This window comes from Balaenoptera borealis, assembly GCF_965194805.1.
Source record: "Balaenoptera borealis genome assembly, chromosome: 19".
Lineage (NCBI taxonomy): Eukaryota > Metazoa > Chordata > Mammalia > Artiodactyla > Balaenopteridae > Balaenoptera > Balaenoptera borealis.
The window spans coordinates 10,187,791-10,213,213 of NC_138878.1; the positions used below are offsets into that span (position 1 = coordinate 10,187,791).

Here is a 25,423-nt window from a genome sequence, read left to right on the forward strand (position 1 = left end):
GGAGCAACTAAGCCCGTGCGCCACAACTACTAAGCCTGTGCTCTAGAGCCCAAGAGCCACAACTACTGAAGCCCATGCACCTAGAGCCTGTGCTCTGCAACAAGAGAAGTCACCGCAATGAGGAACCCATGCACCGCAAGGAAGAGTAGCCCCTGCTCACTGCAATTAGAGAAAGCCCGCGCGCAGCAACGAAGACCCAACGCAGCCAAAAATAAATAAATAAAATAAATTTTAAAAAAAATTCTACAAATAATAAATGCTGGAGAGGGTGTGGAGAAAAGGGAACCCTCCTACACTGTTGGTGGGAATGTAAATTGGTGTAGCCACTATGGAATAGAGTATGGAAGTTCCTTAAAAACCTAAAAATAGAGTTACCATGTGATCCAGCAATCCAACCTCTGGGCATATGTCTGGAAAAAATGAAAACTAATTAGAAAAGATACATGAACCCCAGTGTTCATGGCAGCATTATTTACAATAGCCAAGATAAGGAAACAACCTATGCCCATCAGCAGACAACTGGTTTAAGAAGATGTGGTGTGTATATATGTCTTTGTGTGTGTATGTCTATATATATATATAATATATATATATATATTATATATATATACAGACATACACACACACACAATGGAATATTACTCAGTCATAAAAAAGAGTGAAATATTGCCATTTGCAGCAACATGGATAGACCTAGAGAATATGCTATTAAGTGAAGTAAGTCAGACAGAGAAAGACAAATGTTATATGATGTCACTTACATGTGGAATCTAAAAAAATAATACAAATGAATCTATATACAAAACAGAAACAAACTCACAGACATAGGAAACAAACTTATGGTTACCAAAGCGGAAAGGGGGTGGGGGGAATGATAAATTAGGAGTATGGGATTAACAGATACAAACTGATATATATAAAATAAATAAGCAACAAGGATTTACTGTATAATACAGGGAAAATATTCAGTACCTTATAATAACCTATAATGGAAAATAATCTGAAAAAATATGTATAACTGAATCACTTTTCTGTATACCTGAAACTAACACAATATTGTAAATCAACTATACTTCAATAAAAAATACAAAAACAAAATAAAATTTGGCTAAAGGAAAAAGGTAGATTTTGAGCCTATTTAATGACATGGAGAAGACTGGGAAGGGTGTGGATATAGAGGTACACCTGAGGGCAAAAATTTAGAAATGCCCAAGAGAGGTCCAGGTGAGGAGTCCCATGCAGTTGGGTATGTGTCTCAAGCTTTGAGGAGTGGTCAGAGCTGTAAATATATAGATGCTAATTAAAGTCATGACTTGATTAATTCTTATAGAGTGTAAAGGTGGAGAGGAAAACTAAACCCAGATTCTTGGAATAAACCAGCATGTAGAGATCTTAAGAAGAGAAGAAGCCAAAAATAAGAGTGAGAAGGAGTGGATAGTGAGGCAAAATTAGGAGCATGGTGAATAAAATAAAGAGAAGACATTTTAATGGAATAGAACAGAATGAATATAACTATAAAAAGAGCCCAATCCTGCTACATTTATTTTAATTGATTAATGTATATTTAATTATTTCTTACTGGTAAATATATTCTCCTAATTAAACTTTGCATTTTGACTTCTTTTTATTTAACGGAAGCATTCTCCATGCATCCATATTAATGATGACATAAAGTTTCATCTTCAGGAAATTAATTAAATAGTGAGACATGCTGGAGATGAGTCCATTTCCAGATAAATAACCCCTGTTTTAGAAATAAATTATCATACCCAACAATTGTTACTGCAAGTGTTTGAAAATTCTAAGTGGCTCTGTTCAAAAATTCTCACCAGTCTAAAGCTTTTCAACAAATTATCAGTTCCCATATTTACATAATATATTCAAGAAAATGTGCAAGTGTGACAATGAAGCAGTTTCTGTGAAGAGGCCAAAGGACAGGAGAGAGTCTCAAATGAGTTGTGAAGTCTTTTATTGAAACAGATTTTAGTTTAAATGTTCATTAACTTAAGATTTTACATTAAATTTTGTGTAAAAATGAGAACCGCTAGAATTTTTTTGTTTCCAATGCATGGGTGTTCAATTAGCTACTGTCTAAACAGGTAATCAAACTGATATCCTGGGTCAGAAACCAGTAAACAAATGTACTCAGAAGGAAGAGGTTTGGCTTTTCTCTTCCTTGTTCTCTGTGCACAGCATAGAATTCGTGGACCTTTCCCCAGCACCTCAGAATCAAGTAAGGGTCACCATGGACCAAGGAGGACCTGCCTGATGTCCTGTCCATCCCTAACCCCTCTGGTCAGTCTCTCAAGACCTAGTTACTCAGTTTCCCATTGAATGAATGAATATATTACATTATAAAGATGTTATATTCTTCTCCCTTTTAACCATTTGAGCTACAAACAATAATTGAACAAGGAATAACCATTAATTCACTCTGATGAAGGAGGATTAATTATGATGCAAATCTATTGATACAAACTCTACTATGTGTTCTCAGTTGTCACTGAGCAATGTAAGTGCTTAGGATAACATACATGTTGAAGAGTCAGAAGGTTTCACCGCTGAAAATGAGGAAAAACAGAAGAAATCAGAGAAGGCACATTATATACCAGAATGTGATATTTTCCAGCATCATAAGTATTTTCCCAGAAACCCACTCCACAATCAACTTACTGTATGAAAAATAAACTCTTGTTTGGCATATCCCATTTTCTAGAACACATTTAAAACTAGTCTGATGGCTACCTGGAGAAACGTCTGATTCTTCTTCTGGGGTAGGAAATATAAGACGATCCTGGAGGATCCTGATTGCCAGAAAGTAAGGAATTGCTAAAGAAAAAAAATGAGGCACGCAAAAAGGAAATAGGAGTCAACCTAAAAGAGCTCCCGGGGCCAAAACTGGAAAATGATGAGCAACAAAATAAATTAGGAGAGTATTTTATTGTAACTCCAAAACCAGAATGAATATCTGAGTCAATATTGATATAAATCAATGATTGTATAAATAAATAAATGTAGGAGAAGGGATAAGTCTGCCTTAGAGAAAAATTCTAAATAATTCTTCTCCTCCCGGGGAAAATACATCCCCTCCAGGTGGTATAACAATTTCCCTCCTGCTGAGTGTGGGCTGGATTTAATCACTAGCTTCCAAAGAATAACATATGGAAAGGGAAAAATAGAAACTTTCCAGTGAAGAAAGCTGGCAGTGTTCAAGATTAGCATCACCACTGAAGGCATGTTGATGTCAGCAGTGTCTGCCTATGATTAGGGCCAATTACCTCTGTAAGTATAGTAACTCATTTCTGTGTCTTTCTAGATATATTTTAGAGTGTCTTTTTCTACTACAAAAGATACCTCTAGTATCGTGAAGTCTGTTGAATCATTTGGCTGAAGAGGCAGGGGTACGTGCGCCTCAGCCTGGATCAGCTACAGCAAACTATTTTTCTCAGGACCACGCTCAAAACTAAAAGCCTTCCACATAACCCAATAAATGGGTCAGCGCATTATTTATCCTCAAGTGTAGAGTGTGCAAAACCTGAAGAAGTTTGCCTTGCATGACGCTTTCTTTGTTGTAAAAGATGCAGTGTGCAGGATTCTTCCTTTATTTTTAGGGGATGTTCTGGCAATCTTCTGAATCTTTGTAGAATTTCTCTCCTACTATTGGAACATCTAGAGTATTTGCTTCTTTTAGCTCAACAGATTAATATGATGTCCTAAATATAGTGGACCAAGGTGATGTTCTGTAGAGTATGCAAAGTGCCAAGACACCTTAAGACTATGTTGTGATGGACAGCAGGAGAATTAGCCCCCTAAGAGAAGCAGCCCCTCTTGGCTGAGGGCAATTCCCAGAGAGGGAGTGCCATACAGGATACATGAGTGGCTAAAACCCAGAGTGATTGGGAGATGGATGAACTTGGGACCTGGAAGGGCACCAATTATACTTGTAATGAATGCCATGAACAAAAAGAAGCTAAGAAAAAAGACACGAGAAAAAACATGAATCGCCCGGGAATTAAAATAGAGAAGATATTTTAGGCAAATGACTGACAATTAATTTGTTATAATACCAAAAAGAGAAAAGCCATTTACTTGTGGTTCAATGAGCCATGATAAATTTCATGAGGTTTCATTTATATTTATACTTGTAGAACGTGGATTGCATATGACATCATTTTAAAGCCAGTAACTGGAATGAAAAATCAGAAACAGAATATAAATGAAAGCTTTAAAAATAGTTCCATTTTCTGATTGCAAACGTTTTGTATTTTGAAAATCCTTCTGTGAAGATAAACACATACTGTCAAGCCACATTGTAAAGTGGCTGATCAAAACCCTTTTTCAAGTTGTTATCAAGAACAGCTCTGAGAGAATTGCCTTTATGACTTGTATAGTTGTCCAATGGGTACATCGCTGGGAGGATGACTGACATTCACATACTTGAGCACAGAGACTCCGTTCTCTGGAGATCCTAAGCATTCATAACATTGATGAAGAGAATGAAATAGTAAAGTGACCATTGAAATGTGCAAGGCTCAGCCATAGGCTGAGAACTTAGGTGCTGAGTAATTTTAGAGCTAAAGACGATTTTTGCAGTGGTTTGCTGGCCATTTTAGTGAACCTTAGATAGTGTGTATGAGCTCCTTCAGAGCGGCTGGGACTTCGTTAGTGATTGCAGAGGATATGGCAACCCTCCGTGTAACAGCTGGACTACAGTAAATGCCTTGGCCTATGACATGTTGGCAGAAGGTAGATTATACCAATTCAAACCTAGGCCTGGAGAGGCCTTGTGCATTTCCACCTGTGCTTTTGTGTGTCAGCTTTGCCATGAGAGGAGCAAGGCCTGGCTATCGTCCCCCAAGAAGGATGCAAGACACATGAAGCAGAGTCACTCCAGCTGCTGCGGCCTGAAGCAGGGCTCATTTCTGTACGCCTCTGAGCATTGCTGGTCATTCTTCATGTAGCAAACCCAACCAAGCCAGCTGATTTTGTCCAAGTCTATTCTGCACCCTCGTCTCCTGCTGTGGATCTAAATTTCCTTCAGTCCTGCCTCTGTTTTGGGTTGCAGCCCTGCCACTGGAAGTGTAGCCAACTCAGGCCATATGACCTCCACCATCTTTCCTGACTGCACAAGCCTTGGCCCTGAATCTCATGTAAATTACGCCTGTAAGCTTCCACAGGAATCAGTCGCAAAGTGAGGAATTAAACCAGTTATCAGAAAAATATGATACTAAAGATTAATTTTCCTGCCTATGACCTGTTTGGGGACTGAATAGCATTTAGTGAGTACCTACTATGTGTGTGTAGGACGTTTTGCTGCGGGTTCTAATGCCCAACATCTCCTTTAATCTTTATAATGAATGTTCACAAGGGTATCATCACTCTAAGAGAAGGCTCAAAACTCAGAGGCTATGTCACTTGCTAAAAGTCACCAATCTAGGAACTGAGCTGCGGACACAGGATTTTATGGTGCCAAAGCTCACTCTTTCTCCATTACTCCAGTGTGTCTGAGTCCACAGTGATATTGTTGTAATGACTCAACTTTGCTAAAATATCTAATATCTACATGTCTCATCACAAAATGAGATAGTGCAGGAAATACTAATCTCCATTTTTTCTCTAAAATGATATAGGTAAATAAGTTATCCCAATACCTGGTTCCTAATTGTTAGCTACCATTAAGGGTTAGCACTCTTCACTATTGTCACAAATATTGCTAATACAAATTAAAATAAAATATATTTATAAAGACAGTGGGTTCCCAAGCCATTTACTTTGGCTGTCACTGTGGAAGACACAGATTCTTTCTTTTTTAATTTTATTGGAGTATAGTTGATTTACAACGTCGTGTTAGTTTCAGGTATACAGTGAAGTGATTCAGTTATACATATTCATATATTCATTCTTTTTTAGATTCCTTTCCCATATAGGCCATTACAGAGTATTGAGTAGAGTTCCCTGTGCTATACAGTAGGTCCTTGTTGGTTATCTATTTTATATATAGTCATGTGTGTGTGTGCATCCCGAGCTCCTGATTTATCCCACCCCACGTTTCCCCTCTGGTAACCATAAGTTTGTTTTCAATATCTGTAAGTCTGTTTCTGTTTTGTAAATAAGTTTGTTTGTATCTTTTTTAAAAATTAGATTCCACATATGAGTGATATCATATATTTGTCTTTCTCTGTATGACTTGCTTCACTTAGTATGATAATCTCTAGGTCCATCCATGTTGCTACAAATGGCATTATTTCATTCTTTCTATGGGTGAGTAGTATTCCATTTTATATATGTACCACATCTTCTTTATCCATTCATCTGTTGATGGATATTTAGGTTGCTTCCATGTCTTGGCTATTGTAAGTAGTGCTGCAATGAACATTGGGGTACATGTATCATTTCAGATTGTTTTTCTCCAGATTTATACCCAGGAGTGGGATTGCTGGATCATATGGTAGTTCTATTTTTAGTTTTTTAAGGAACCTCCATACTGTTCTCCGTAGTGGCTGTATCAATTTACATTCCCACCAACAGTGTGAGAGGGTTCCCTTTTCTCCACACCCTCTCCAGAATTTGTTGTTTGTAGACATTTTGATGATGGTCATTCTGACTGGTGTGAGGTGATACTTCATTGTAGTTTTGATTTGCATTTCTCTGATAATTAGTGATGTTGAGCATCTTTTCATGTGCTTTTTGGCCATCTGTATGTCTTCTTTGGAGAAATGTCTATTTAGATCTTCTGCCTGTTTTTTAAATGGGTTGTGTTTTTTTGACATAGAGCTGCATGAGCTGTTTGTATATTTTGGAGATTAATCACTTATCTATTGCTTCATTTGAAGATAGTTTCTCCCATTCTGTGGGTTGTCTTTTTGTTTTCTTTACAGTTTCCTTTGCTGTCATAGATTCTTTTTAACATGATAAATGCATTCACTGGTGAACTAATGTCAGAACTTCTCTTTGGAAGGAACTATTTTTTGTTTATAAAATATTTAACGTGCCCTCTGGAATAGAAGAGAACCTAGGGGCCTGGATGTCAACAGAACTCTAAGAGTGCAAAGAAGAAGGACTGAATTCTACATGATATGTGATATAAACTAGTGGCTGATACTAGCATGGTACTGACCGTGTACCATGAAAACAACTGTGTACATTAACTCGTGTAATCCTCAAATACTACGAACTAGGTGTACTTCTACTAACCCACTTCTCCAAATTGGAAAACTAGCCATGGAGGTTAAATAACTTTCCCAACTGTATACAGCTCGAAGTTGTATGCTTAGGAATTAAGAACTAGGTGTCCTCAGCTTCATAGACAGTTGTCTTAATAACTGTTTTTTTGAATATTTCCCTCTAGAATGGGATATTCTGCAAAAAAAAAAGAGTAAGGATGGAAATGGAATCTCTACAGGGAGAAATATTGAAGTCCTGAGTTTGATGAAAAGTCACTAAGTAATACCTGATGGTTGAATGGATTATAGTGTGAAAAGTGAAATAAGAATTAATGGCTAATATAAAATGGGGTATTTTTGTCTCTTTGGTACATGATATAAATTCAAAACCATAGTAAAAATCAACTGTGTGCACAGTGACTCCTTTAAAGGGTGTTAGATTTACTGGGGAAAGAAGGTAGGTGATGAAGAAGATGTTGAATTTTCTCATAGCATATTTGTGTATATAAATAGCTATTTCCTCAATGCCATAAACACCTGTAAAATAATCTAAAATTAATCAAATGTGTGGCAGTATTTTAAAAAACAAACCAAGTTTGAGGCATTTTGAATGAAGAGAAAAGTCTATGAAACAAATGAAAACATTTTTCAGGATCCTCTTTCATCTCACTGGTAATAGATTATTAGTTGGAATAATTTTCTCATTGGAAACACAAGCATGTTTTAGGAAATGGTTATAGTCTATTCTCACTAGAATAGAATAGGCTACCACTTAAAGGGGATAAGAAAAAATCTGGAGGAAAAAGGGAGGAATAAAAAGATTTAATAGCATGAAACTCCTAAAAGGCTAAATACAAACATCGTTAGCAGCAGGATGAAATGAGACACGACAGAAACTCACTCCTTGAGAATCGGTTTGATATTCTCCACCATGCGTCCTCCACATCTCAACGAAGAATTTCTGTTAGCAAGGAAACTCAAAATAGTTCCTGCTTACATGAAGATCTGCAGTGGCAAAGGTCATCAATTATTCTTTCCTGAAAATGTAGGAAGGACGGAAGTAATTATACTTTGCGGGTGAAACAGGGCTTCCTCCTAGTGGGAAAGAGTTGATCTTTCCTGCCACCAAGATGTTCACAGTGTTTGATAAAGAGAGAGCCTTCAGTTAGTGGTCATATATGAAACACTGAAGACCACAACTCTGTATGTGCAATTTAATTTACCCTTTTCTAACTACAAAAACTCCAAAGTAGGAGGAATCTCCATCAAGCTGCATATTCATTTTTTATTCTAAGGGCAATATAGTTTAGTTATGCCCAAGGTAAAATTTCTAATTTCTAAATTCTTAAAACTTAAGTTTCCCAAGTTCTGCTGGTATTGATCCCAATTAAAGACAAGTTTTGTTCTGCCATTAAGTCAGCAAATTAAATGAAATCAGGACAAACTGTCCATATGATAACTTTTCCATTCTGATTTTCTGCATTTTAATAATTAGGTAATAACTTATGATCCATTACCATGGGATCCCATATAGAAAATAAACACCACAGGCAAAATTTTTTACACAATTCTACATTTATTTCATTTATTCCCTCTAGAGTCAGAAAGACTTAACGTTTGAATTCAAATTTTCTCTTTTATCCGCTATATTATAAAAATCCACTTAAAAAAAAACTGACTATGCCGAATACTGGCAAAGATAGGGAACAACTGAAACGCTCCCATATCGTTGGTTGGAAGCAAAATGATACAAGCCCTTTGTACAAGAGATTGGCATATGACCCAGCAAGGAAAAAAAAAAAGACATACGTCCACACAAAAACCTTACATGAATGTTTATTGCAGCTTTATATGTAATTGTCCAAGAGCTGGAAACAACCCAAAGTGGAAAACCCCATTTTCCATTCAATGGATGAATGGAAAAATTATAGTACATCTACACTATAGAATACTACTCAGCGATATATGAGAATGAACTCTTGATACAGAATAACTGCCTTTAATGAATCTCAAAAGCATTATGCTGAGTGAGAGAAGCCAGACTTAACAGACTACATACTGTGTGATTCCATTCACATGACATTCTGGAAAAGGGAAAACTATAGGGACAGAAATCAGATCAGTGTCACCCAGGGACTGAGGAGTAGGAAGAGGGATTGACTATGAATTAACCTTTAAGGGTGATGTCAAATATCTTTCTTGACTGTGGTGGTGTTACATGACTATATGAGTTTGTCCAAATTTATAGAACTGCATATGTAAAATGTGTGGATATTATTTCATGTAAATATAATACATACCACAATAGACAAAAAATGCAATGACTATGTATTTACTACCTTAAATTATTTTTTTTCATATCAAAAAATAAAACATTTTAAGCTTCAGTTTCTTCTGCAGATTACCCCGTGGTAACCTCACAGGACTGTCATGAAGACTAAGCAGTACATAACACCAGTGTTTCCTAAACAGTCACTTATATGCAGTTTCTGTTACCTGGGGAGAAGAGGTCAGAGGTTATTGGTCCTTTTCTAGATTAAGTCAGTTACTTGTCCTTGGCACTAACTGGTAAAGTACATGGTTGGGACTAAACTTCAGATTCCCTTTCTGGGAGTCAAGGGAGACTTTTCCCATATATTTTGTTTTTCTCCATCCTAGGTAGTAAAAAATAACCCCAAGATCTTTAATCTTAATTCCTTTGGAAAAGGATAATCTCTCCATAAAATTGTACATATACACATACCATTTTATAGTCCATGATGGAGGATTCATAATTGTCCCCTGGAAAACCATCTGCTTGTACCATGTTCCCATGAATCCTCCCCTCTGAAGGGAACACTCTCCCCTTTACTCTAGGGAAGATCTTCTCCCTTTCACCCCACCTTTAATGATGTGGTTTCCATGGTGATTGGCCAGAGAAGGGAGCAGATGATGTAGCCCCAGGGACTTTCTAGTTAGAATTGAAGAGAGGAGTCTTTCCAAAGAGTGGAAGATGTGTTCCAGGAGCTGCTGGAGACAAAACCTCCTGTCTCATGTGAAAATCCGAGGAGAACGAAGTAAGGCAGCCTGCAGAGTGTGGAGACAGGAGTCACAGGATCCTGAGCATTGAGCTTTGCTCTCGTTCTTCTCCACTTGACACAGACGACGCACCCAGTAGATACTGGTCCCGTGCCCCCTCTTCAGTGTAGTTGTGTCTTATCATGAGTTGGTTTTGAAATGAGTTTTTGTTTTGTTTTGTAACCAAATGAGCCATGACTAATAGCCCAGAGATCCCTGTTAATAATCCTTGATATAAGCCATGGGGCCGTGAACTTTTATATTGAAAGTTAAGGTAATGTATGCAATCCTCTAGTATTAATTTTAATGAAGGAACTGAAGCCTATAGAGTGAAGTAATTATTGCATTATCACATGATGTAAATGAGCATAACCAGGAATCAAATTGATGGCTTTTTCTGTGGCTCCTCCAGTACATGTGAGGAAGAAGCAACACATATGTCATGTCTGAGTCTCTTATGATTCAGCAGCGGGTGATGATACTAGTCTATGTGTGTCTCTTGTCCCTTGTTGCTACCAAACACAAGTTCGTGTGCCTGATGCACAGTGAGGCCAAACAAACTGAAACACTGCAGTTTGGAGCAGAGAAAGGTTTCTTGCAGGGCCATGCAAGGATCATGCCCCCCAAAAACCCTAAACCGCCCAAAGGGTTTCAGTAAAGCACTTTTAAAGGCAAGGTGAGGAAGGGGCATGGTTAGTTGTTGCAAACTTCTTGGTGTTGGAATCCTTTGTTCTCGCAGGTGTCCACATAGGTCAGGTCACGATGTTTCTGTAAACCTCCACCAAACAAATGTTATTCACTGTTGTGCAACTTTTTTTTTGAAATTTATGTCACTATTTATTATTTATCAATACAGTGATCAAAGATAAAAACCATTCTTTTTAAAAAATGTTATTGTATAGTTGACTTACAATGTCATGTTAGTTTCAGGTGTACAGCACAGCTATTCAGATATTGATATTGAGTATAGTTCCCTGTGCTATACAGTATGTCCTTGTTTGTTATCTGTTTTATATTTAGTAGTCTGTATATGTTAATCCCTTTTAAGCAACTTTTTATCTCTTTATGAATGGAAAAGAATTATACTCTTAAAGGTCAGAGCCTTAAGAATAGGCTAACCTGTATATATCAGGCTATAGGCAAGATTCTTTTACAAAAGGTACAGAGCCAGCATGACTAAGCACAGGCAACAGAGCACAAAGGTTAAAGTAAAAGAAACAGATCTAATGTGGAGTCAGATTTGTTCTTCCCTATTACATTGTTTACATTGTTACCAATAACTTTTTTTTTTTTTTAATTAAGAGACCTGAAAACAAAGTTCTACATAATTTGGCTACCTGTTGCCTCTGGGACCTCTATTCTCCACCCTTCTCAAGTACACTTCACTCTAGCCACCGGATCACCTCACTATTTTAGCATATTTTTCTCCATCTATTTACTTTAAACCTATTTATATGTATCTTTATATATGTCTTTAAAGTAGGTTTCTTGTAGACAACATATAGTTGGGGCATGTTTTTTGATCCACTTAGGCAGTCTCTTTTAATTGGTGCATTTAGACCATTGACATCCAGAGTGGTTATTGATACTGACACAGTGTTATGTTGATATAGTTGGATTAATATTCACTATATTCATTACTGTTTTCTATTTGTTGCCCTTGTGCCTTGTTCCAATTTTTGTATTCCACTCTTTTTCTGCCTTTTGTAGTTTTGAGAAATTTATGATTCCATTTTCTATCCCTTCTTTGTACATCAGTTATACTTCTTTTCCCACTTTTTTTTAGTGGTTGCACTAGAGTTTGTGATGTACAACTTACCGACATCCAATTTCAGATAACGTTATACCCCTTCATGGCAATATGAGTACCTTTATTTATTTTTTTTAATTATTATTTATTTATTTATTTATTTTTTGGCTGTGTTGGGTCTTCGTTTCTGTGCGAGGGCTTTCTCCAGTTATGGCGAGCAGGGGCCACTCTTCATCGTGGTGTGCGGGCCTCTCACTATCGTGGCCTCTCTTGTTGCGGAGCACAGACTCCAGACATGCAGGCTCAGTAGTTGTGGCTCACGGGCCTAGTTGCTCCGCAACACGTGGGATCTTCCCAGACCAGGGCTCGAACCCGTGTCCCCTGCATCGGCAGGCAGATTCTCAACCACTGCGCCACCAGGGAAGCCCGTGAGTACCTTTTATAGTTGCCTCACAGTCCTTGGACATTCTCTTCTTTTTTGTTGTTGTTGTTTGTTTGTTCCTTTTTCTTTCAGTGTTTGTTCTCTTTGCTTTTCAGTTTGGAAGATTCTGTTGCGATGTCCTTCAGCTCAGAGGTTCTTTTCTCAGCTGTGTTCAGTCTACTAGTAAGCCCATCAAAGGCGTTATTCATCTTGGTTACAGTTTATTTATATGTAGCACTTGTTTTTTGTTCATTCTTTAGCAGTTCCATCTCTCTACTTCCATTGCCCTTCTGTTCTTGCATGTCGTCTACTTGATCTAATAGAGCCCTTAGAATATCAATCTTAGTTGTTCTGTATCCCCAGTCAGATAATTCCAACATCCCTGCCACATCTGGTTCTGATGCTAGCTCTGTCTCTTCATATTGTGTTCTTTGTCTTTCGATATGCCTTTGGAGTTTTTCTTGATAGCCTGACGTGATAGCGCGTTAAAAGGAACTGCTGTAAATAGGCCTTTAGTACTGTGGTGGAGAGGAGTAGGGGGAAGTGTCTGTAGCACTACCATGGGTCTCATTCTTTTCGTAAGCCTGTGCCTCTGGACTGTGAACCTCGTGAGTCCTGCTTAGTTTTTTTCCCTCTCCCCTTAGGTGGGACAGGATGGCTGGAGAGGGCTGGAGTTGGGAGTTGCCCTTCCCCAGGTCAGTGGGGCTCTGGTAATACCTCAGCAGGTCAGACTCTGGTTAAGTAGTTTCTTCTCAGAGCAAGCCTGTTAAGAACAGAGTGCTTTAGCGTATCTCAGAGTGATTCCTTTCCCCTCCCCGTGCTGGAGGAGGGGAGGGAAAAGGAATATTTGATGCTTCCTTCCTTTCTACATATCAGAAATACTTCTCTGATATTTCCTGTGGGAGCCTGGTTGAGCTCCAGGAGGTAAATCTCACCATTTTCGGTGGGGGGGTGCCCTAACAACCGGGTCCCCCAGGAGTTCTAACGCTGACTGCTCCACACTGAGCCTCCAGAAGCTCAACAGTCACAGTTCAGGCTTCCCAACGCGGTCCCTGGTTTGCACAGTGGCTTATACATCTCTGCTCTGGGAAGCCAGCTGTAGCTCCCGGTCACTTGCCTGTCTCTTTCTCCAGTCTTGGTGCGGGAGGGGCATGGCTCCTGGGTCCATAAGAGTGTCCTCACCTCTCTTATGGATCCAGAAAATCCAAGACCAGTTGATTTTTCCAGTCTGTTCAGCTTTTTACTTGTTGTTAGGACGGAGTGGTGACCTCAAGGTCCTTACGTGTGGAACTGGAAACCAAAGTCTCCCGTCACTACTCTACATCATTGCTCGTCATGCTTCCACCTAAAATCCTTTTTACTTATTTCCACCTGTGAATTCTCTGCCGTCAGCTGTCCTCTTGGCCCTACTCCCTTGTCTTCTTCAGGTGTCCTTTTGTCACATAAAGGCTCCTCTGGACACTTCATAGACTATTATAACCACCTCCAACATGAATTTTGCTGTCTTCTCCCTTATATTAATTTTCCTCCTTAGAAGACATCATTAACATCTATTACTTCTTTTATATTCTTCTTACTTATTACCTGTCTTCCCCACTGAAGTGCAAGCTTCATGAGGACAAAGATATGTGTCCATTTTGTTGGTTACTGTATCCACAGACCCTGGAAAATGCCTAGAATATATGAGGTGCTCATGTATTTTTATCAAAATGTGTAAAATGAATGGATAAGTAAGTGATTCTGGGATTTTATTTATTTTACCATTGAGTTTTGTTCACTGAATACAGAACTCACTCATGAAATATGCTGGGGGCTTTCATTTTGCTTCTAGTAAAAGGAAGACTCCAATTCTAACCAAATTCTATACAATGAAAAAAGTCTTTATGGTAAGGAGCACCTGTAGAATCTAAGGACAGAATAAAAACATTTCCTGGCCTTGAGTGGTCTGGTCCCTAGAGACAGGGGCTGTAGCAAGGTTGGGGCAGCTCTGCTCTCTAATCAGTCCATCCAGAGCCTTCTGGTCTCTTTTCACTCTCTGCTTCTCTGTACATGAGTTTGTTGTGGTTACCCCAGGCAAGTTTATAGAACAAAGACAGGGAACAGGACTGTCTATCAGTGATCAGGTGTCCATCCCTTTGTGATCATCCATGACCAGGATCACGGAGAGGAAGGTGGAATCATGGGAAAAATAGGAATGCCTCTTCTAGGGACTGTGGAGAAGCATATTCTCTACAAAGGACTAAGGACAGGTCTGACAATGAAACATCTTCAGTAGTATTCTGTCATTTATAAAGTTGTTGATGTAATATAAAATTAAGTCTGTGACTCTCGGCCTTTTGATAGATCTGAAGTAGACCTCAATGGATGACATACATTTTCCTTTCTTCATTTTACAAGGAGGAAATTCAAATCTGAATTTGAATTTTGAAGTACTGAGTGTCATCAGTGTTAACCACAGTACTGAGCTTTGATATCTTATGAAACTAACCTCAACATCCTAGGGTCTCAGTTTCCTGGTTAGTGAAATAAAATGAATTAGAAATTTAAAAAAAAATAGTATTGGCCTTGAAATTAAATTTCACCAGTAATCTTACCTACCATTCTCCCACTATTTCTGTCCTTGGAACACTTTAGTCTCTATGTTGGCCCTTTTTTTCTTTTCCTCCATAACTTAAAGAGTCTTAATTGGTGAAAAAAATCTCAGGAAAAGAAGCAAAATACCCCACAGGAAGTTCTTGATTAAGAAAAGACAAGTATAGCAGCTTTATACAAATGAAACAAGAACTTGTGCAGAACACTTACACATACAAACACATACATACAAAGGTGAATTCTCAGATATATTCACACCCCAAACATTATTCTTGTGTGAAGAAAATAAACATAGTATCTACAAAAGTTCATTTTGATTTGAGCAACAGAGGAGGAACAGGTTTTGTATCATTCCTTGAGAAGCATCTGTTTACTTTCCATTTACATCTGTATACTTTACTGTACATATTTCTTTTTTTGCATGTATTTATTCTTATATACATCTTAGCAAAATCACCAGGAACACTTTAACAAAATGAAAGGAAAGCTACTAAATTAATGTGTACTGCATAGTTCTTAACACAAATCAACGTTAAAGGATAATATACTGAAGAAAAAAAAAGACAAAAAACCCTTGAAGTGGATGCCACAGTGTAGTGTGAAGCATGATTTGTCTGAAAAATCATGAAAGCTAAAAATGAGCACAGCTACTGCTATAACTTAATAGATCTTTACACAAACGCTAGGATGTTTCTTTGTCGACAGGAGTGCTTTTTTTGTCCACTGTCACATATTAGTGAACTCTGAAGTTGTAAACAAATGTTTGTTTTTATTTTCCAGACTGTATGCAACTAAAAAATAACTAGATGTTGGCATCTTAAATACATAAGTTAATTTTTAGGAAAAAGGAAGAAATAGATGCTTATTAATTTAACGTGTTTTATCAGTTACCTTGGCAGTTACATATATGAAAACTTAGTTTTCCTGAATGACCTTGGGTACATAACCTAGCCTTCTTGAACCTCAGATTTTTTTACTTTGGAAACTAGATCCTAACACAAAAGAGTTATTGGGAGAAATTAATAAATTTCGGTCTTCAGAAAGCTTAGCACAGAGCCTGGTATATAGTAAAATGGTCAATAATATTTGCTGTTCTTATTACTATAATTCTCTAGCATCAGAATATTACCATGGAATCCAGTACTCTCTAGCAATGAATATTTTGGAAGACTATTATATTTGGAACACTCACAAAACAAATTTGCTTTCTTTTCATTTGGCAATGAGCAGTTTTCAATTACAGATGAATTTGTATCTTGAGGTTATGTAGAGGATGTCTCTGCCAGTGGATGATAAACGCACCTTGACCAGACCTGCCTTTACACACAATAGAATAAATGGCTGAGTTTCTGCAGAGTGGCTAATGTAGTCGTGGAAAATGATCTGTCCACTTTTGGAGTTGTTGCTGTAATGAACTTGCCTTGATGAAATGGTAGTTCATATCACTTAAGAAACTTAACCATGCCAGATAATCATCCTGTATATCATTTCGTTCCCATAATAGACAAAACACGCTGATTGCACACCTCTGAAATGTGACCTGTTCCTCTCCTTTGCATTGTTCTGTATTCTGTGAAGGATTTAATAGATGTGAGTAGCTTGAAAAGAAAAATATTGTCAAAACAAATTGCTACATAATTTTATTCCCTTCTTTATTTTCTCATGGCCATCTTTGACTTGGATAATGACTCACTTCAAACACTTCATCAACAAGGTGGACATTCAGGGGCTGGTGGGGGAATCTGTATTCATAACAGAAGTCATCATCATCTACTTAGTATCTCTAAACTGGATTTGGTTCATTTCTCACTCTTGCATTCAGCTGGCTCCCATTATAAGTTGCTATCTTTTAACTACTAGCGTATATTATGTCTCTATTGAAGTTTCAAGGCTAAATAAGGATGACTTTTATGTTGCATATTTCTAGACCGCAGAGCTATCATGCTTAGGAAAAAAACCAAACAAATAACTATCTAAAAATCTTCCTTGCTGATTTCAGAAAATATTTCATCTGCCTTAGTTGATAAAACCATACATAGTTTAGCCTGGATGTTTATTTTAAAACTTAAAAAAAATAACCTTTTGTGTTTATAAGGGAGGTTACTTTTTGGCAAAATGCACTCTTCCTGATACTCATCCTACTTTCATGGTGTATAAAAAATATTTTCTATAAGCAAATTGAAGACATCATCCAATAAGTTGAGATTTGATGCCAGTAACTCTAGATGCTTCTAGAGTTTGAGGGCAACTAAATTCATGTAAAATATACAATGGGTAAGCTATTACTTATACCTTATATAATTATTTAGTTGTCACAATCAAAAGACTTTTATAAAGCTAGAAAGTTTGCAAAGCACTGTTAAGTCAAAGCATCTAAAAATATAAAGAGCTTTTAAATAGATTTAATTAACATATATATTTATATTTGCAAATTCGTATTTAAAATATAGAGGTAACTGGTCAGAACTGTAAAGAGAAACATGTTGGTTCACTGGCTGAGAAAAGCAGGGCATCATCTCCTCTTATCAGTAGCCACATACAGACCCAGACACAGAAAAGAACAATTCTGAATGTGGGGTTTCAGACTAGGAATCCTCTGCCTCTCCACATTTCTGGCATATTCTTTCCAGGTCATGCAAATGTTTCAAGAGCTGGCACTCACTGAAAAAGCCTTCCATGTGCCAACCAAATGTGCACCAAGAAATGGAAAGGATTTTGTGCCAGTAATCTTCAAGTACACTTTGCTTGGCACAGGTTCTTGCACCAAATTTCCTGAGGAACAGGCATCAAACGTAATGGATTTTTGTGGCTCATGCTTTTAAAATTTGTCAGAATAATAATATTAGCCCCTCTCTACAAAAGGGTTCTTTCCTTATTGAACAACATCAACAAAAAGACAAACACGAGGAGAGGGAAAGCTTTCTTTCAGTAGAATCACAATACTATAAATGTAGGAAGACTACAGAAAAGCCACCATCTTGAAAATAACATAGAACTAACAACGTATCAATGGTTGTTACAACCCTTAAGTGAAAACTTCAACAGGACATTAATGCAGTATCAAAATTTCTCACCACAGGCCACTTATTAGTAAAAATAGGAACAGAACACCTTTTAGGTAGAGAAATCTGGTGGACACCACCTTAACCAAGTGATCAAAATTAGCATGACCATTAATAAGAGGAAGTGACAGGTGCCTCATGGTATGATCCACAAAGAAGGACAAGATATCACTGATGTAGTGATAGTATTCTGCCAAAACATGCATGTAAATTGAAACACGAGGAAAGATTCAGTTCAACCACACAACACAACCAGCCTGACAGCCTGTTGGTTATTCTCAAAGATTATTTGTAATTGCTTTCAATGAATCATTTGTCAAGCACCTTTAATGTTTCTTACCAAAAAAAAGAAAATAAAATCTTAATATATGTATGAAGTGAAGTGAAAAATATAATTTTAAGACCCACCAAAGTGTTTCACAGGAACAATAAAACAAGAAACCATCACTTTGAGGCAAAAAGAGAAATTCAACTAAATACAGCATTCATTTTACACCAGAGACTATATTTTTTGGAGATGGAATTTTATCTATATATTTTTTAACATCTTTATTGGAGTATAATTGCTTTACAATGGTGTGATAGTTTCTGCTTTATAACAAAGTGAATCAGCCATACATACACATACATCCCCATATCTCCTCCCTCTTGCCTCCCTCCCCCCCTCCCTATCCCACTCCTTTAGGTGGTCACAAAGCACCGAGCTGATCTCCCTGTGCTATGCGGCTGCTTCCCACTAGCTCTCTATTTCACATTTGGTATTATATATAAGTCCATGCCACTCTCTCACTTCGTCCCAGCCTACCCTTCCCCCTCCCCATGTCCTCAAGTCCATTCTCTACGTCTGCATCTTTATTCCTGTGCTGCCCCTCGGTTCCTCATAACCACTTTTTTGTTTTCTTTTAGATTCCATATATATGTGTTAGCATACGGTATTTGTTTTTCTCATTCTGGCTTACTTCACTCTGTATGACAGACTCTAGGTCCATTCACCTCACTACAAATAACTCTATTTCGTTTCTTTGTATGACTGAGTAATATTCCATTGTATATATGTGCCACATCTTCTTTATCCATTCATCTGTCGATGGGCACTTAGGTTGCTTCCATGTCCTAGCTATTGTAAATACAGCTGCAGTGAACATTGTGGTACATGACTCTTTTTTAATTATGGTTTTCTCAGGGTATATGCCCAGTAGTGGGATTGCTGGGTCGTATGGTAGTTCTATTTTTAGTTTTTTAAGGAACCTCCATGCAGTTCTCCATAGTGGCTGTATCAATTTACATTCCCACCAACAGTGCAAGAGGGTCCCCTTTTCTGCACACCCTCTCCAGCATTTATTGTTTGTAGATTTTTTGATGATGGCCATTCTGACTGGTGTAAGGTGATACCTGATTGTAGTTTTGATTTGCATTTCTCTAATGATTAGTGATGTTGAGCATTCTTCCATGTGTTTGTTGGCAATCTGTATATCTTCTTTGGAGAAATGTTTATTTAGGTCTTCTGCCCATTTTTGTATTGGGTTCTTTGTTTTTTTGATATTGACCTACATAAGCTGCTTATAAATTTTGGAGATTAATCCTTTGTCAGTTGCTTCGTTTGTAAATATTTTCTCCCATTCTGAGAGTTGTCTTTTGGTCTTGTTTATGGTTTCCTTTGCTGTGCAAAAGGTTTTAAGTTTCATTAGGTCCCATTTGTTTATTTTTGTTTTTATTTCCATTACTCTAGGAGGTGGGTCAAAATGGATCTTGCTGTGATTTGTCAAAGAGTGTTTTTCCTATGTTTTCCTCTAAGAGTTTTATAGTGTCTGGCCTTACATTTAGGTCTTTAATCCATTTTGAGTTTATTTTTGTGTATGATGTTAGGGAGTGTTCTAATTTCATTCTTTTACATGTAGCTGTCCAGTTTTCCCAGCACCACTTATTGAACAGGCTCTCTTTTCTCCATTGTATATTCTTGTCTCCTTTATCAAAGATAAGGTGATCTTATGTGTGTGGGTTTATCTCTGGGCTTCTATCCTGTTCCATTGATCTATATTTCTGTTTTTGTGCCAGTACCACACTGTCGTGATTACTGTAACTTTGTAGTATAGTCTGAAGTCAGGGAGCCTTATTCCTCCAGCTCCGTTTTTCTTTCTCAAGATTGCTTTGGCTATTTGGGCTGTTTTGTGTTTCCATACAAATTGTGAAATTTGTTCTAGTTCTGTGAAAAATGCGATAGGTAGTGTGATAGGGATTGCATTGAATCTGTAGATTGCTTTGGGTAGTATATTCATTTTCACAATGTTGATTGTACCAATCCAAGAACATGGTATATCTCTCCATCTGTTTGTGTCATCTTTAATTTCTTTCATCAGTGTCTTATAGTTTTCTGCATACAGGTCTTTTGTCTCCTTAGGTAGGCTTATTCCTAGGTATTTTATTCTTTTTGTTGCAGTGGTAAATGGGAGTGTTTCCTTAATTGCTCTTTCAGATTTTTCATCATTAGTGTATAGGAATGCAAGAGATTTCTGTGCATTAATTTTTTATCCTGCTACCTTACCAAAGTAAATCATTGATTAGCTGTAGTAGTTTTCTGGTAGCATCATTAGGATTCTCTATGTAGAGTATCATGTCATCTGCAAACAGTGACAGCTTTACTTCTTCTTTTCTGAGTTGGATTCCTTTTATTTCTTTTTCTTCTCTGATTGCTGTGTCTGAAACTTCCAAAACTATATTGAATAATAGTGGTGAGAGTGGGCAACCTTGTCTTGTTCCTGATCTTAGTGGAAATGATTTCAGTTTTTCACCATTGAGAAGGATGTTGGCTGTGGATTTGTCATATATGGCCTTTATTATGTTGAGGTAAGTTCCCTCTATGCCTACTTTCTGGAGGGTTTTTATCATAAATGGGTGTTGAATTTTGTCGAAAGCTTTTTCTACATCTATTGAGATGATCATATGGTTTTTCTCCTTCAATTTGTTTATATGGTTTATCACATGGATTGATTTGCGGATATTGAAGAATCCTTGCATTCCTGGGATAAACCCCAGGTGGTTGATCCTTTTAATGTGCTGTTGGATTCTGTTTGCTAGTATTTTGTCTAAGATTTTTGCATCTATGTTCATCAGTGATATTGGCCTGTAGTTTTCTTTCTTTGTGACATCTTTGTCTGGTTTTGGCATCAGGGTGATGGTGACCTTGTAGAATGAGTTTGGGAGTGTTCCTCCCTCTGCTGTATCTTGGAAGAGTTTGAGAAGGATAGGTGTTAGCTCTTCCCTAAATGTTTGATAGAATTCACCTGTGAAGCCATCTGGTCCTGGGCTTTTGTTTCTTGGAAGATTTTTATCACAGTTTCATTGTCAGTGCTTGTGATTGGTCTGTTTATATTTTCTATTTCTTCCTGGTTCAGTCTCGGAAGGTTGTGCTTCTCTACGAATTTGTCCATTTCTTCCAGGTTGTCTATTTTACTGGCATATCGTGGCTTCTAGTAATCTCTCATGATCCTTTGTATTTCTGCAGGGTCAGTGGTTACTTCTCCTTTTTCATTTCTAATTCTATTGATTTGAGTTTTCTCCCTTTTTTTCTTGATGAATCTGGCTAATGGTTTATCAATTTTGTTTGTCTTTTCAAAGAACCAGCTTTTAGTTTTATTGATCTTTGCTATTGTTTCCTTCATTTCTTTTTCATTTATTTCTGATCTGATCTTTATGATTTCTTTCCTTCTGCTAACTTTGGGTTTTTTTTGTTCTTCTTTCTCTAATTGCTTTAGGTGTAAGGTTAGGTTGTTTATTTGAGATATTTCTTGTTTCTTGAGGTAAGATTGTATTGCTATATACTTCCCTCTTAGAACTGCTTTTGCTGCATCCCAAAGGTTTTGGGTTGTTGTGTTTTCATTGTCATTTGTTTCTAGGTATTTTTTGATTTCCTCTTTGATTTCTTCAGAGTTCTCTTTGTTATTAAGTAGTGTATTGTGTAGCCTCCATGTGTTTGTATTTTTTACAGATTTTTTCCTGTAATTGATAACTAGTCTCATAGCGTTGTGGTCGGAAAAGTTACTTTATATGATTTCAATTTTCTTAAATTTACCAAGGCTTGATTTGTGACCCAAGATATGATCTATCCTGGAGAATGTTCCATGAGCACTTGAGAAAAATGTGTATTCTGTTGTTTTTGGATGGAATGTCCTATAGATATCAATTGAGTCCATCTTGTTTAACATATCATTTAAAGCTTGTGTTTCCTTACTTATTTTCATATTGGATGATCTGTCCATTGGTGAAAGTGGGGTGTTAAAGTCCCCTACTATGATTGTGTTACTGTCGATTTCCCCTTTTATGGCTGTTAGCATTTGCCTTATGTATTGAGGTGCTCCTATGTTGGGTGCATAAATATTTACAACTGTTATATCTTCTTCTTGGATTGATCCCTGATCATTCTGTAGTGTCCTTCTTTATCTCTTGTAATAGTCTTTATTTTAAAGTCTATTTTGTCTGATATGAGAATTGCTACTGCAGCTTTCTCTTGATTTCCATTTGCATGGAATATGTTTTTCCATCCCCTCACTTTCAGTCTGTATGTGTCCCTAGGTCTGAAGTGGGTCTCTTGTAGACAGCATATATACGGGTCTTGTTTTTGTATCCATTCAGCCAGTCTATGGCTTTTGGTTGGCGCATTTAATCCATTTACATTTAAGGTAATTATCGATATGTATGTTCCTATTACCATTTTCTTAATTGTCTTGAGTTTGTTATTGTAGGTCTTTTCCTTCTCTTGTGTTTCCTGCCTAGAGAAGTTCCTTTAGCATTTGTTGTAAAGCTGGCTTGGTGGTGCTGAAGTCTCTTAGCCTTTGCTTGTCTGTAAAGATTTTAATTTCTCTGTCGACTCTGAATGAGATCCTTGCTGGGTAGAGTAATCTTGGTTGTAAGTTTTTCCCTTTCATCACTTTAAATATGTCCTGCCATTCCCTTCTGGCTTGCAGAGTTTCTGCTGAAAGATCAGCTGTTAACCTTATGGGGATTCCCTTGTATGTTATTTGTTGCTTTTCCCTTGCTGCTTTTAATATTTTTTCTTGTATTTAATTTTTGATAGTTTGATTACTATGTGTCTTGGCATGTTTCTCCTTGGATTTATCCTGTATGGGACTCTCTGTGCTTCCAGGACTTGATTAACTATTTCCTTTCCCATATTAGGGAAGTTTTCAACTTTAATCTCTTCAAATATTTTCTCAGTCCCTTTCTTTTTCTCTTCTTTTTCTGGGACCCCTATAATTCGAATGTTGGTGCATTTAATGTTGTCCCAGAGGCCTCTGAGACTGTCGTCAATTCTTTTCATTCTTTTTTCTTTATTCTGTTCTGCAGTAGTTTTTTCCACTATTTTATCTTCCAGGTCACTTATCCTTTCTTCTGCCTCAGTTATTCTGCTATTGATTCCTCCTAGAGAATTTTTAATTTCATTTATTGTGTTGTTCATCATTGTTTGTTTTCTCTTTAATTCTTCTAGGTCCTTGTTCAATGTTTCTTGTATTTTCTCCATTCTATTTCCAAGATTTTGGATCATCTTTACTATCATTACTCTGAATTGTTTTTCAAGTAGACTGCCTATTTCCTCTTCATTTGTTTGGTGTGGTGGGTTTTTTCCTTGCTCCTTCATCTGCTGTGTGTTTCTCTGTCTTCTCATGTTGCTTAACTTACTGTGTTTTTGGTCTCCTTTTTGCAGGCTGCTGGTTCGTAGTTCCCGTTGTTTTTGGTGTCTACCCCCGGTGGCTAAGGTTGGTTCAGTGGGTTGTGTAGGCTTCCTGGTGAAGGGGACTAGTGCCTGTGTTCTGGTGGATGAGGCTGGATCTTGTCTTTCTGGTGGGCAGGTCTGTATCCGGTGGTGTGTTTTGGGGTGTCTGTGACCCTATTATGATTTTAGGCAGCCTTTCTGCTAATGGGTGGGGTTTTGTTCCTGCCTTGCTAGTTGTTTGGCATAGGGTGTCCAGCACTGTAGCTTGCTGGTCGTTGAGTGGAGCTGGGTCTTAGCATTGGGATCGAGATCTCTGGGAGAGGTTTCCCCATTTGATATTACATGCATTTGGGAGGCCTCTGGTGGACCACTTTCCTGAACTCAGCTCTCCCACCTCAGAGGCACAGGCCTGACACCCGGTCAGAGCCCCAAGACCTTTTCTGCCACACAGCTCAGAAGAAAAGGGAGAAAAAAAGAAAGAAAGAAAAATAATAATAAAATAAAATAAAGTTATTAAAATAAAAAATAGTTATAAAAATAAAAAAAATTAAAAAGTAATTAAAAAAGAAAGAAAGAATAGAGTAACCAAACCAGAAAACAAATCCACCAATGATAACAAGCGCTAATACTATTCTAAGAAAAAAAAACAAAAACGGACAGAAAGAACCCTAGGACAAATGGTAAAACAAAGCTATACAGACAAAAATCACCCAAAGAAGCATACACATACACACTCACAGAAAGATAAAAAGGAGAAAAATATATATCATTGCTCCCAACGTCCACCACCTCAATTTTGGGATGATTCATTGTCTGTTCAGGTTTTCCACAGATGCAGGGTATTGACTGTGGAGATTTAATCCACTGCTCCTGAGTCTGCTGGGAGAGATTTCCCTTTGTCTTCTTTGTTCGCACAGCTCCTGGGGTTCAGCTTTGGATTTGGCCCCACCTCTGCACGTAGGTCGCCTGAGGGCATCTGTTCTTCACTCAGACAGGACGGGGTTAAAGTAGAAGCTGATTAGGGGGCTCTGGCTCACTCAGGCTGGGGGGAGGGAGGGGTACGGAATCCAGGGTGAGCCTGCGGTGGCAGAAGCTGGCCTGACGTTGCAACAGCCTGAGCCGTGCCATGTGTTCTCCTGGGGAAGTTGTCCCTGGATCATGGTACCCTGGCAGTGGTGGGCTGCACAGCCTGCCGGGAGGGGAGGTGTGGATAGTGACCTGGGCTCGCACACAGGCTTCTTGGTGGCGGCAGCAGCAGCCTTAGCATCTCATGCCCGTCTCTGGTGTCCATGCTGATAGCCATGGCTTGCACCCTTCTTTGGAGCTCGTTTAGGCGGTGCTCTGAATCCCCTATCCTCGTGCACCCCGAAACAATGGTCTCTTGCCTCCTAGGCAGTTCCAGACTTTTTCCCGGACTCCCTCCCGGTGAGCTGTGGCACACTAGCCCCCTTCAGGCTGTGTTCACGCAGCCAACCCCAGTCCTCTTCCTGGGATCTGACCTCTGAAGCTGGAGCCTTAGTTCCCAGCCCCAACCTGCCCTGGCAGGTGAGCAGACAAGCCTCTCGGGCTGGTGAGTGCTGTTTGGCACCGATCCTCTGTGCAGGAATCTCTCCGCTTTGCCCTCTGCACCCCTATTGCTGCACTCCCCTCCGTGGCTTCGAAGCTTCCCCC

At 38.1% G+C, this 25,423-nt stretch overlaps 1 long non-coding RNA gene across 4 annotated transcripts in view; it reads left to right on the top strand.

Moving 5' to 3' along the window:
* LOC309616167 overlaps positions 1–25,423 on the top strand; it is a 222,933-nt gene that overhangs the window by 111,556 nt on the left and 85,954 nt on the right. The window contains exon 1 of one of the 4 annotated variants that reach the window (XR_014237315.1): positions 23,740–23,795. The exons of the other annotated variants lie outside the window; for them this stretch is intronic. This is a non-coding gene — a long non-coding RNA (uncharacterized lncRNA). Of the gene's footprint in view, positions 1–23,739; positions 23,796–25,423 lie in introns of those variants that run through there. 4 annotated transcript variants of the gene reach the window in all.